The 12121-nt window shown below is 50.4% G+C and overlaps 1 long non-coding RNA gene across 1 annotated transcript in view; it reads right to left on the bottom strand.

Annotated features, from left to right (window-relative positions):
• The window catches only part of LOC146355301 (uncharacterized), a 36060-nt gene extending 25800 nt beyond the window's left edge, over positions 1-10260 (bottom strand). Inside the window, exon 1 of the long non-coding RNA XR_014787147.1 lies at positions 9994-10260. This is a non-coding gene — a long non-coding RNA (uncharacterized LOC146355301). The remainder of the gene's footprint in view (positions 1-9993) is intronic.
• Between the last annotated feature and the right edge of the window lie 1861 nt (positions 10261-12121).

Raw genomic sequence — 12121 nt, 5'->3', positions numbered from 1 at the left:
GCCAAGCTTCTAAGCACATCCATCACTTGTCAGTGGCAACAGTTCCCTCCCTCACTGCCTGATCAAAGACGAGGTCTGAGACTGCCATGCCTTTGCGCACTGATCTGCGGATGCTCTTAGCTATTGTCGGAGTTGACAAGAAGCCAACAGACACTCACTGGCCCTTCTTCTGTATTCCTTCTCTCTCATTTCCTCGAAAAGATTATATGTGCGCTCCCCTGCCGTTTCAGTGGTTGCTGACCAAGCCTCTTGCAAGTTGCACCCAGTTGGTTTTACGCTTCTTATGGAGTCACACTGCCTGTTGAGCGTTGGTTAGTGGTGGCTCTGTCTCTGCCGGTTCTTCCCTTGGGGGGTTTCTTCTTGACAATGGAAGGAGAAGCCAATCGTGGCTTACTCAGATTTTTCAAGGAGCCGGCTTTTAGCCCTATTTTATTTATTTATTTATTTTTATTTTATTTGTTTCATTTCTATACCGCTCAGTAGCCAAAGCTCTCTGGGCGGTTCACAAAAACTAAAACCAAACAATACACAATAAAACAATTTAAAATATATAGAACATTAAAACCACAATATAACAATACAACCACAATAAAACCTAGCAGCAGTACAGGAGTTTAAAATACAGATTTAAAACAGCAAAGATAAAAATTTAGAAAGCTAAAATGCCTGGGAAAATGAAAAGGTCTTCACCTGGCGCCGAAAGGAATACAATGTAGGCGCCAGGCGAACCTCACTAGGGAGCTCATTCCAGAGCCGGGGTGCCACAGCAGAAAAAGCCCTCCTCCTAGTAGCCACCCGCCTCATTTCCTTTGGCAGGGGCTCACGGAGAAGGGCCGCTGATGATGATCTTAAGGTCCGGGCAGGCACATATGGGAGGAGGCGATCCTTCAGGTAACCTGGCCCCAAGCCGTTAAGGGCTTTGAATGTTGACACCAGCACTTTGAATCAGGCCCGGAAATGGACTGGCAGCCAGTGCAGCTGGAAAAGTACTGGCGTAATATGAGCTCACAGGCCAGTCCCTGTTAACAATCTTGCTGCCCTATTTTGGACCAGCTGAAGTTTCTGGACCGTTTTCAAAGGCAGCCCCATGTATAACACATTGCAGTAATCCAGACGAGAAGTTATCAGAGCATGGATAACTGTAGCTAGGCTATCTCTGTCCAGATAAGGGCGTAGTTGGTATACCAGCCTAAGCTGATAAAAAGTGCTCCGTGCCACTGAGTTCACCTGTGCCTCAAGTGACAGTTCTGGATCCAAGAGCACGCCCAAACTACGAACCTGATCCTTTAGGGGGAGTGCAACCCCCTCCAGAACAGATTGAATATCACCTAGCCGGGCAGACGAACCACCCACTAACAGTACCTCCGTCTTGTCTGGATTGAGTTTCAGTTTATTAGCCCTCATCCAGTCCATTACCGTGCCCAGGCACTGGTTCAGAACAGCCACTGCCTCACCTGGTTTTGATGAGAAAGAGAGGTAGAGCTGGGTGTCATCCGCATATTGATGGCACCTCAGCCCACACCTCCGGATAACCTCCCCCAGCGGTTTCATGTAGATGTTAAACAGCATGGGGGATAAAATAGAGCCCTGTGGGACCCCATGGCACAATTGCCATGGCACAGAGCAATAATCCCCCAGCACCACCTTCTGGAATCGGCCATCCAAGTAGGAGCGGAACCACTGTAGTGCAGTGCCTCCAACTCCCAACCCAGACAACCTATCCAGAAGGATACCATGGTCGATGGTATCGAAAGCCGCTGAGAGGTCCAGGAGAATCAACAGGGTCGCACTCCCCCTGTCCCTCTCCCGGCAGAGGTCATCCCACAGGGCGACCAAGGCAGTTTCCGTTCCAAAACCAGGCCTGAAGCCCGATTGAAATGGATCTAGATAATCCGTTTCATTCAACAGTGCCTGGAGCTGTCCTACAACCACCCGCTCAAGCACCTTGCCCAGGAAGGGGATGTTGGCCACTGGCCTATAATTGTTAACATCCTCTGGGTCCAGGTTAGGCTTTTTCAGGAGAGGTCTAATTACTGCCTCTTTTAAAGCAGCAGGCACCACTCCCTCTCTCAAGGAGGAATTTACAACCTCCTGGACCCAGCCGGACAACCCCTCCTTGTTTGATTTAATAAGCCATGAAGGGCAAGGGTCAAGCACACAAGTGGTCGATCGGACTTGGCCAAGCACCTTGTCCGCATCCTCAGGCCTCAGTAACTGAAACTCATCCAATAAAACCGGACCAGACGGTGCTCTGAACGCCTCTACCAATGGAACTGCATTAATGGTGGTGTCCAATTCATGACGAATCTGAGCGACTTTATCCTCAAAGTGCCGCGCAAACTCGTCACAGCGTGCTACCGAGGGTTCCACCGTCTCTCTCCCTGGCCCAGAATGTAACAGGCCGCGAACCACTCGGAAAAGCTCCGCCGGACGACACTGAGAAGATGCAATGCTGGTGGAAAAGAACTGCCTCTTTGCCACCCTCACCACCACAGAGTAGGCTCAATAGTGGGCTCTTACCTGTGTTCGGTCAGACTCAGCACAAGTTTTCCTCCACCTGTGTTCTAGCCGTCTCCCCTCTTGCTTCATTGCCCTCAGCTCAGGTGTATACCAAGGAGCTGGCCGGGCTCTGCTCAGAGGGAGAGGGCGCTTGGGTGCGATCGTGTCAACCGCCCGAGTCATCTCTGCATTCCACAGAGCGACCTGGGCTTCAACAGGAGCACCAGCCATACCAGCAGGAAAATCCCCCAGAGCCCTCTGGAATCCATCGGAATCCATTAATCTCCGGGGGCGGACCATTTTAATAGGTCCCCCACCCTTGCAGAGGGGAAAGGCCGCCAGAAGTCTAAACCTCAGCAGGAAGTGATCTGACCATGACAAAGGGACAGATGTTAATTCCTCCACTTTCAGATCACCATCTTCCTTCCTAGTCGAGAAAACCAGATCAAGCATGTGTCCTTTTATATGCGTTGGGCCGATGACATGTTGGGACAGCCCCATGGTCGTCATGGCGGCCATGAAGTCCTGAGCCGCCCTGGATACAGCGGCCTCGGCATGGAAGTTGAGATCCCCCAGGACCATCATCCTGGGGGTCCTCAACACCAAGTCCGAGACCACCTCAGTCAGCTCAGGCAGGGAGTCCAATGGGCAGCAGGGTGGGCGGTACACCAACAGAATCCCTAATCTGTCCCGGGTACCCAACACAAGGTACAGACACTCAAGATCTGCACTCGAATGAGCAGGAAGCCTGGAGAGGGAGATTGAATTCCTATAGACCATGGCAACCCCCCCTCCCCGACCCTCAAGTCGGTGTTGGTGCTGCACCGAGTACCCAGGAGGGCACAGCTGGGAGAGAGTGACCCCTCCCAGTTCCCCCACCCAGGTCTCAGTAATACATGCCAGGTCAGCCCCCTCATCCACAATCAAATCATGGATGAGGGAGGTCTTATTTTGGGCCGACCTGGCATTCAGCAGCAGCACCACCAGACCCGAGGGCAGACTGGTAAGGCTGCCAGGAACCATCAGGTTGGGGAAGAACCAGAAGAGGGGACAGCTGTAAGGTGTCTAGCCCCTCTTCTCCTCAGCTGGCCTGTTAATCCCCCAACGCCATGCCTCCCCCTGCCCGTGACCCTACTTTTTGGTCCCACCTTTCGGTTTGTCCTTTGGTTTTGGGGAGTTCTTTGCTCCTGACTTCTGGCTTGGCTCCTTATGGAGAGTCATTCTATAGTCAACATCAATGGGAGGTTCAGAATAGGGCTGTGCATGGACCTCCCACTTTGTTTCGCATGCTCAATTGAACGTTCTGAAGCAGCCCGGCTTCACTTTGGAACACAGCAATCCACTTTGCTTCAGATTCGGATCCGAAGCGAGACTCAAGATATCCAAATTATTCAGATTTGATGTTTTCCCCTTGACTTGCATTGGAAAACAGAAACAGCCATAACCTTTTCAGTTTTCATGATAGATACATGTAATTTGGGGACCTGGTGGGGGTGATCCTACCTGCCAAATTTCAGATGGTTTGGCCCATTAGTTTTCGTGCTAGACACAGATAAAATGTGCTGTTCGCAGAAACTCCAACTGAAGGTCATAAAGGGATGATCAGAGCAGTCAGGTGTTTGAGCCGTTATTAGGAGGAGGTCACTAAGAAGGCAGGGACCTAACAGAAGCAGATGAGATTAAGAAGAGGTGGCAAGAATACACAGAAGAACTATACAGGAAAGATCTGAATGTCCCTGATAGCCATGATAGTGCGGTCACTGAACTTGAGCCGGACATCCTAGAGAGTGAAGTCAAGTGGGCCTTAGGAAGCATTAGTAACAACAAAGCTAGCGGAGATGACAGTATTCCAGCTGAGCTATTTAAAATCCTAAAAGATGATGCTGTTAAAGTGCTGCATTCAATATGCCAACAAATCTGGAACACTCAACAGTGGCCACAAGACTGGAAAAGGTCAGTTTACATTCCAATTCCAAAGAAGGGCAACGCCAAAGAGTGTTCAAACTACCGCACAATTGCGCTCATTTCACATGCCAGCAAGGTGATGCTCAAAATCCTACAAGCTAGGCTTCAGCAGTATGCGAACCGAGAACTACCGGAAGTACAAGCAGGGTTTCGAAGAGGCAGAGGAACTAGAGATCAAATCGCCAACATTCGCTGCATCATGGAGAAAGCAAGAGAATTCCAGAAAAACGTCTATTTCTGCTTCATTGACTACGCTAAAGCCTTTGATTGTGTGGATCACAACAAACTGTGGCAAATTCTTAAAGTGATGGGAGTACCAGACCACCTTACCTGTCTCCTGAGAAACCTGTACGAGGGTCAAGAAGCAACAGTAAGAACCAGACATGGAACAACCGATTGGTTCAATATTGGGAAAGGAGTACGACAAGGCTGCATATTGTCACCCTGCTTATTTAACTTATATGCAGAATACATCATGAGAAATGCCGGGTTGGATGAATCACAGGTCGGAATTAAGATTGCTGGGAGAATTATCAACAACCTCCGATATGCAGACGATACCACCCTAATGGCAGAAAGCGAAGAGGATCTCAAGAGCCTCTTGTTGAGGGTGAAAGAGGAGAGTGCAAAAGCTGGTTTGAAACTCAACATTAAAAAAACTAAGATCATGGCATCTGGCCACATCACTTCCTGGCATATAGAAGGGGAAGAAATGGAAGCAGTGACAGATTTTACTTTCTTGGGCTCCAAGATCACCGCAGACGGTGACTGTAGCCATGAAATTAAAAGACGCTTGCTCCTTGGGAGGAAAGCTATGGCAAACCTAGACAGCATAGTAAGAAGCAGAGACATCACCTTGCCGACAAAGGTCCGTCTAATCAAAGCTATGGTTTTCCCAGTAGTAATGTATGGCTGTGAGAGCTGGACTATAAGGAAGGCTGAGCGCCGAAGAATTGATGCTTTCGAACTGTGGTGCTGGAGAAGACTCTTACGAGTCCCCTGGACTGCAAGGAGGTCAAATCAGTCTATCCTAAAGGAAATCAACCCTGAGTGCTCATTGGAAGGACAGATACTGAAGCTGAAGCTGAAATATTTTGGCCACCTAATGCGAAGAGAAAACTCCCTGGAAAAGACCCTGATGCTGGGAAAGACTGAAGGCAAAAGGAGAAGGGGACGGCAGAGGATGAGATGGCTAGATAGCATCACAGATGCAATGAATATGAACTTGAGCACGCTCCGGGAGAGAGCGCAGGACAGGAAGGCCTGGCGTACTATGGTCCATGGGGTCACGAAGAGTCGGACACGACTGAACGACTGAACAACAACAACAACAACACTATCCCTAATCTCTGCTATACATTTCTCTGAAGTGCAAACAACCCCTCCCCCTAGTAATACTTTCCTATTCAGCTTCACAGTGGATGACCACAGGCTCTCTTTGGCTGAATGGAATACACATTACCTGAGAAAACAGGCGGGCAGGCAATATGGCTCATTCAAGCTGCCAAACTCCAGACAGTTTTGCCCAGTAGTTTTTGTGCTGAGCACGATGTGCTGTTCTCAGAAACTCAAACCAAAGGTAATAAACTAAAGGCATCAGATAAGTTAGGAGTTTAAGAGGTGATTAGGAGGAGGTCGCTATCCCTAATCTCTGCTGTTGTTGTTCAGTCGTTCAGTCGTGTCCGACTCTTCGTGACCCCATGGACCATAGCACGCCAGGCCTTCCTGTCCTGCGCTCTCTCCTGGAGTGTGCTTAAGTTCATATTCATTGCATCGGTGTGATGCTATCTAGCCATCTCATCCTCTGCCGTCCCCTTCTCCTTTTGCCTTCAGTCTTTCCCAGCACCAGGGTCTTTTCCAGAGAGTTTTCTCCTCGCATTAGGTGGCCAAAATATTTGAGCTTCAGCTTCAGTATCTGTCCTTCCAATGAGCACTCAGGGTTGATTTCCTTTAGGATTGACTCTGCTGTAGGTTGTGCCAAATAAAAATAATATAACCCCTCTCCCCTAGTACTACAGCTTCACAATGGATGACCTCAGGCTGTCTTGGGCAGAATGAGAAAATAGGCTGGCAAGCAGGCTGGCAGAGGAGGCGGAGAGACAGCCATGGGCAAGGGCGCTGGCACATGGCTGGTGGAGAGATATTCATGGAAAACCCTGAGTTTTGAGTTGAACTGGGCCAGAGACAAACAAAACAAGCCCACTAATGGCGCTTGCTAAGTGAAATGCAGAAGACTGAGTTTTGAGTTGAACTGGACCAGAGACAAACAAAACAAGCCTGCTAAGAGGCAATAATAATAATAATAATAATAATAATAATAATAATAATAATATCCCCACAACCGCTGCTTGCAGTGCCTTGGCCCAGAACTCCTGGCCTGTGGTCCTGCTGGGAGTGATATTGGGGAAGGGATGGTGCCCTGTCTCCCTGCCTCCTCTGGCACCTGCCCCAGCCTCTTTGCCCATGCCCCCCTCACTTGCCCCACCAGTATTTCCTGCCACCCCATCTGGGAGTTCTCCCCACAAAGGCCATCTTCCAGGCAGTGATCGCACACAGTGGCCAACATGTACGTCCTCTCCCGGCATAGGGGCTCTATCCACTGTGCTAGGCCATCCCTCAGCCTTTTCACCACTTCCCACATGTGGATGTTGCCATTTTAAAAAGGGTGACTCCCTGCAAGAAGAGTTGGCGCCCATGTCCAGGCCTCAGGAGTTGGTGGCGGCAGTGGAGGTGGCGAGGGCGGCGGCAATGATGCAGTGGTGGTGGCGATGATGGCGGTAGCGAGGGCGGCGGCGGTGAGGTCGGAGATGGTGGCGGCTCAGGTAAGGACCTGGCGTGCTTGGGCCGGGGGCGCCAAACCTCCAAACCACACCGAGTGCTTCAGAGAGCCCCTGACCCACTTTGGGTTGCTTCATGCCCCCTCCGCTTTGCCTCGGAAGGGGCTCAAAGTGACCCGAAGCAGCTCGCTTCGACTCGGGGTTTGGGCCTTGGGCCAAAGCAGTGCACAGCCCTACTGAAAAGCATGCCAAAAGCTGGGACCAAAGAGCATGTCAGGATTAAAGGACAAACCAAAAGCCGGAACCAAAAAGCACACTGAATGTCTGGACTGAACCTCACTTAGCCAGTTTCCTGGCTGAACATTTCAAACTGGGTCTCCCCAGTTCTAGTCAGAAACTCTAACCACTACACTATCTTGATTCTTGCTTTAAATAAGAACACTAATTTTAAAGGCAGTTGGAAGCAGAGAGGCTAAACAAAATGGGGCGGGGGGAGGACAGCTTCAAGATGACAGTATGTGGATACCAACTGATTTGCGTTGGAGCTATAGAGGTGGTAGAAAGCTTCTCTTATGTACATGTAGTCATGATGGCCTGTGTTTGGTAGGCTCTGAAATTATCTAAAGTAATGGTAGGGTTGAAATGAGTTAACTTTAGTACAGCAGGGGGGGAAAGAAGTAGTCACAATCTAGCATCAAAAGCCACTGTCCTTTTCAGAATCTGCCACCCACAAAAACCAGCCCTTTGGCAATCATCCACTTCAGTTCCTACCTCGCTGGGCAGGCTGGCGTGGATCTAGTTCCTCTGCCTCCTTTCATTCCCTTCCTCCCTATCTGCCTGCTTTCATTAGAACAATTTCTCTTGTTCTCTCTACCGGAGGCAGACAGGAGGAACTTCCAGCGCCGCAGCTGGTCAGGCCTGTTCAGTTTCCCTTGCCCTTCTCACTCCCAAACTGGCAGTTGCACATTCAGTCCTGGCCTGTACATGCAGCAGAATGCAGAGGGAAGGGGGCAGAGTCCTGAAGTGGTAGAATGGACTAGAGCGGTGCGCAAAGGGCCTCTCAAAATTCTCCAGCCTATTCGTGGGCCAAGAAATGGCGGGGGGTAGGGCAATTTCACTAAATTTCTCCTAGGGGAGGAGAAATTCTCCAACAGTTCCTCACAGAATGGGCTGACTGTTGGCAGGGGTTGCAGCACAGCTTCTTTCTTTTGTCCTCAGAGTTTTTGGTTCATTGCACTGCTTCTGCAGGTAGCAACAGCATCAACTGTGCTGAGGCTTCCACTTTTCTGAGGCAGAATTTTGCATTTCTTCTGGCGGGATTTTTAAGCTTCCCTGATCGCTGCAAGGTGGCCAAGGGTGCTGTGTGTGTTTTCTCTCTCTATCACTCATCTTTCCATTGCTCTGTAGCCTCCCAGGACATCTGCACTTTCTGAACTGGAAAAAATTGCCTCATGATGGCTCTGACTGAAGGAGAGGAAGCTGAGGAGGCTACAGGCTGCCACAGAGGTTACTGTACAGTGACATTACTCATGCACACCCCTCAGCCACCTCGTAAGGAAGGCAAGCAGAAGAACCTCAAACCCAGCCCATGACAATTTCTCCAAAATTACTCTTCCTTTGAATTTCTTTTCGAAAGCCATTTCTTTTCTATCAAATTGAATGAGAATGGTTGAAAAAATGTGGGGGAAATTTTTGGCACAGCACCACAAGGTGCTGCGGTGTGCTGTTCTACAGCGGTAGTATGGTCGGTACTGCTTTGCTTTTTGTAGCCCCCCCCCCCGTGTTTTTTCCTTCCCACTGTCCACAGCTCAGATGCAAGATCCGAACACCGCCCATTTCAGCGAAAAGCGGCGGGAAAGGCTAGAAGCCCGCCAGCCCTTCAGCCCGTGATGAGTGACGAAGGCAGGGCGCGGCACCGCGTCCATTCTCCTCTCTAGCGGCGCATGGACCACGCAGTGATCGTGCAGCACCCTCGTGGCAGGAAGAAGAAAGTGGCTGACTCTTGGCCTCACGCCACGTTCTCCTGCACGGAGCTGTTTCGTTCTTAACAAACACATCGCTTTTTCAGGCTTTCACGTCCCCTGAGACCTTGCTTGCCTTCTGTCGTCCTCCAAAGCCTAAAATGACGTTCACCCTCCAGTACTGAGGATGCGAATCTAGCTGAAACAAGAACGCGCCGCCTTTGGGTTTAAATCGCGTCTCAACGGCCATTTGGGGGAAATGGCGTCAGAACATCGCCCAGGGCAGGGCAGGGAATGCCGCCCTGCCAAGCCTTCCAGGCCACGGCGCTCCCACCCCACCGGGAAGGCGCCCTGCTCCAGTCGCCCTTCTGCGGCCGAACCGGCGGCACGCAAAACGGCAGCAGTGTTTCTCGCCGGCAGGACAGCGCGCCTCGACGCACAGGGTCGGCAGCTGCGCTGTGCGCAAAGTGCTTTGCGCGCGCACAGCTTTCGCGAAGGAGACGCGAGTCGGCGCCAAGTCGGAGGAGCGAGTTCTGTCTCAGCTCCGCCGCCCGACCGAAGCACGCAGGACCCCCAAAGACCTTAATTCAGGGCGAAAGGCATATTTTGCCGGAGAACCCGAAATCGGGGAGAGCTCCCTGGCGCCGCCTAACCCACAACTCGCCCTCGCCGGGGAGAGTCTCGAAATTCACGTCTCCTCGCCGGTGTCAGCTAGCCAGCAAGACCTCGGTCCTCTCGCAGCCCTTACCAGGCCCTTTCTTCCTGTTTCACGCCCCCCCCCCATAACGTACCTCTAGAGCATATATCACGTCCTCTTCATGCACATGTAAGATCGGAGCGGCAAAGCCAAATGCTTCAGACGCAGCGTTTTAGGGTCACGAGAGCCGGACACGACTGCACAACAAAATGGCGCCAGCGCGAAGGGAGACTGCTTGCTCCACGCAAGGCCAGCTGGAGCATGAGCGGAGACGCTTTTTTCCCGCAGGTGCAAGAACAGCCAGAGTCCACCTACCCATCAGAGTCCCTCCCCCAAAGAAGAAGATAGGAGCAAGGGGAATATACTTACCCTGCTCCCTGGCAGGCGCGGCAGAGCGGGGACCAATCCGTCCCAGCGTCAGAGCGGGGACCGATCCGTCCCCGCGTCAGAGTGGGGACCGATCCGTCCCAGCTTCAGAGCGGGAACCGATCCGTCCCCGCGCTCTCTCCCTGGCAGGCGCGGCAGAGCGGGGACGGATCCGTCCCGGCGCTATACTCTTGCCCAACACAAGGCGGCGCGAGCGGGTCCCTCAACCTCTGTCTCGCTCCCGCAAAAGGAAAAGAATGATTCCGCCAAGATGCTCTTAAAAATCCGATAGTGAAAGGAGGATCTGTTTTCATTGCTGACCTTTTCGCCCTGTGCTGTTTAAAAACAAAAAGCGGGCGGGCGGGGAGAGGAAGAAGTAGTCAAAAGCTCCAGTTGCTTAGAAGAGAGATAAATACAGCAAATAATTTTGTGGCACTTAGGTAAACAGTTTCATTAGTAGTACATTTGTTAGTCTTTATGGTGCCACAAGACTCTCTGTTGTTTTTGTTACAGCAAACTAACAAGGTTACTCTTCTGGAAAAGATTTAGGCTACAATCCTCAATATAGTTACAGGGAGAAAGCCCCATTGAATTTCGTGGGATTTACTTCTGAGTCAAAGTTCTCAGGCCTGCGCTGGAATTGTGGCAGAAGCTTTCATCAGCTAGAATACAGAAATTAGTTTGTCAACACACACACACACACACACACACACACACACGGTTCCCCCCTTTGTCACAAAAGTCAGTTACATTTCTACAGGAATGCCTATCCTGGAATCCCTCATCCCAAACCCTCGAGCCCTGGAACCCCCCCCCCCTTTTTAAAAAGTATTTGGTCCTGCAAGATGTGAAGAAAAATAACAGGTCTTTCTTTCAGCACTGAGAAACATCAAGCAGCCTACACAGTAATCGAAAATGAAGAGGAATGGCTCCCTTGCCAAAGGGCATGAATTCCGGGCCACAGGAGCGTTCTTATTAGTCATCAGAAACAACAGACTCATTGAGGCAATCTCTTCTTCATTACACTTAGCCAGGGCACAATCCTATGCATGTTTAGAGACAGGAAAAAGGCCTACAGCGCCCGGCCTCTGGCTCATTTGGCCGCTCATTTCAGTGGGTCTACTCTGTGTGGGACACCTACTCCACCTGCCAAACAAGTAAGTGGTAGCAGTGCGGAGGAAGAGGAGGAACAGCAGGTGGTGACAGTGGTGGGAGAGGGCCCATTGAGGATCTCTTGCCCAAGAGTCCTCAAAAACCTGGAGCTGGCTGGCATTGATTCAAGCCCTGCACGACACCGACATCCCGTGGAAACTTGCTGCAACAAACTCACCTTCTGCTGCTAAACCAAAAGAGAACAAAACAGTGGAATGCTGACCCCAGTGGGAGATTGCAATATTGGTTTGTTTGGGACCTGTAGCCCACTCTATACTATCTCGAAAAGTTGGAGCAGACACCAATTCAAAGCTCAACCTAGAATTCTGACAAGCATTTTTGAGGGGGGCAGACAACTGAAATGTTAAAACTTGTATTAAAACATATTTTACGGATTTGTAAAAAGAAAAGTTGTATCCACTTTGTTGGTTTTTATTTTGGATGCTGCCTTGAGAAGGTTCTGCCCTTAAAGGCATCTTAGAGATACTTTTAGGTAAATTTAGGTTTAAACAGATTAAGGAGAAAATAACAGAAGCTATTCAAGAATGCAATTACAGGCTATTTATTAATAATCCTTCCTGCAACCAGAAGCAATAAAATGGGCAAAAACTGCAAGGAGCACGCTTTTAATTAACTTTGGAGAGGAAGCTTCCTAAAGAGGTTTTACTGAGGTAAGGACTCTCAGTAGCCTCCCCAGGGTCATT

The sequence above is a fragment of the Heloderma suspectum genome, chromosome 2, assembly GCF_057233095.1.
Source record: "Heloderma suspectum isolate Gila_16-S chromosome 2, 16-S_ref, whole genome shotgun sequence".
NCBI lineage: Eukaryota > Metazoa > Chordata > Lepidosauria > Squamata > Helodermatidae > Heloderma > Heloderma suspectum.
This window is presented reverse-complemented; position numbering and strand designations above follow the sequence as displayed.